Source organism: Octopus sinensis, linkage group LG5 (genome assembly GCF_006345805.1).
Source record: "Octopus sinensis linkage group LG5, ASM634580v1, whole genome shotgun sequence".
NCBI lineage: Eukaryota > Metazoa > Mollusca > Cephalopoda > Octopoda > Octopodidae > Octopus > Octopus sinensis.
This window is the reverse complement of record NC_043001.1, coordinates 74340850-74343349: the sequence shown is the minus strand read 5'-3', so window position 1 is coordinate 74343349 and position 2500 is coordinate 74340850. Positions and strand designations below refer to the sequence as shown.

Genomic DNA, 2500 nt, shown 5'->3' with positions numbered 1-2500 from the left:
TGATGCAGATTCTCTGCTCAACATTCTCTGTTATGGTTAATGAAACGGTTACACGCTACACACCTTCCTTCCAAGCACTGCTGTAAACAGCATAAGTGAGCTAGAACGTTAAAACTTTGTGCGTATGAACAGCGGAGTTCAAGGTCAATCTGTGCCAAGCACCTTTACTCTGCGTGATTTAGTTTCGTTTTAATATGGCAACAGTCCGGATACTTATGATTCAGACCACGTATACAATGCTTATAATATACATATATATACAATGTAATATATATATACATATATACTATATATATATATATACATATAATATATATATATACATATACATATATATATATAATATACATATATATATATATATATACATATATATATTATATATATATATATATACTTTATATATATACATATATATATATATATATATACATATATATATATATATATATATATATATATATACATATACATATATTACAATATATATATATATATATATACATATATACATATACATATATACATATATAAACATATATATAATATACGTAATATATATAACTATTTACATATATATATATACGTATATATATACATATATACATATATATACATTATATATATAAATATGTGTATACCTTACTCTTTAGTTTTTACTCTTTTACTTGTTTCAGTCATTTGACTGCGGCCATGCTGGAGCACCGCCTTTAGTCGAGCAAATCGACGGGACTTATTCTTGTAAGCCAGTACTTATTCTATCGGTCTCCTTTGCCGAAAAGCTAAGTGACGGGGACGCAAACACACCAGCATCGGTTGTCGAGCAATGCTAGGGGGACAAACACAGACACACAAACACATACACACACATACATATATATATACATATATACGACAGGCTTCTTTCAGTTTCCGTCTACCAAATCCACTCACAAGGCTTTGGTCGGCCCGGGACTATAGCAGAAGACACTTGCCCAAGATGCCACGCAGTGGGACTGAACCCGGAACCATGTGGTTTGTTAGCAAGCTACTTACCACACAGCCACTCCTTGCAACACAAATTCATAAACGTGTGTATATAAATACGCACATGTATACAATATGTATAGTATACATATATATATATATATTCATACACATACACACACATTTATACATAATATATTCGTACATACATGTATATATTCACACACATACACATTCATACATACATTCATACATATATTTTCACACACACTTTCATTTACTCACACACGCTCATTAAGTAGAAACTTCGAAGAAACTTTCAAAAACAAAACATGATACACAACTGAAAGATATTGTCGTGATCTAAAACAAACTATACGCATTTGCCTTTGTGCGTGTATTCATATATTTATATATATATATATATATATATATATATGTATATCAGATATTTATTATGCATACATAGAGACAGACAGATAGATAGACAGACGGACAGACAAATAGACAGACAGACAAACAGACAGACAAATAGACAGACAGACAGACAGACAGACAGACAGACTACCCAAGCTATTATATAACGGAATTGGGAATAAAGCAAATGAAGATTTGGGATTAACCGTGTCCTTTAGACTTTTTAAGGATATAAAAACTTTCGTAAGAGCCAGCGCTACAATTAAACGCAAACAGCACACTCTGTAAAGGATAGAGTCGAATTAACCCTTTGGTCGTGTCAGGTGCGTGACAACATCTATAGGGCTGGTACCACAATATAATGCATTCGTGTCCGAAAGGAAATATACAAGCAGGATGTTGTTTTCCCCACATCTAATGAAGCAGCAACTCCGAATAAAAACTCACTCGGACCTTAATGACGCATCCAAGACATACCAGCATCGACGTTGGCTATGATGATATATAAGTTTATATGTACACACATATATGCAAATACTTGTGTGTGTGTATATATATAAGTTATATGTACACAACATATATGCAAATACTTGTGTGTGTGTATATATATAAATATATAATATATATATATATATATATATATATATATATACAAATACGTGTGTGTGTCTGTGTGTCTGTATGCATGTATATCTGTGTGTGTGTATTATATGTACCCATGCACACACTCACACGAAACAGCTGTTAATTTACCTGAGTGACTCAAGATCCGACAGTATAGGATATTTCACTTATTCAAGAGTGCAACACACGAAACTGTCGTCCCTTAAGCCATTTATATAACTTTACAACTGGTTAAAAATCTACTCTTAGATATTAAATTGTATATATTTATAAATGTATACCTGTGTATGTGTGCGCGCGCACGCCAGTATAAACATATTTATTACTATGTGTGTGTGTGTATATATATATATATATATATATATATATATATATATGTATGTATAATATATATACATATATATATATATAATATGTATGTATACATAATATATACAGATAGATTGATAGAGAGATAGATAGATAGATAGATAGATAGATAGATAGATAGATA

General features: G+C 30.8%; 1 protein-coding gene across 4 annotated transcripts in view; it reads right to left on the bottom strand.

Annotated features, from left to right (window-relative positions):
- LOC115212013 (atrial natriuretic peptide-converting enzyme-like) overlaps positions 1 to 2500 on the bottom strand; it is a 154192-nt gene that overhangs the window by 151177 nt on the left and 515 nt on the right. The window lies entirely within an intron of this gene.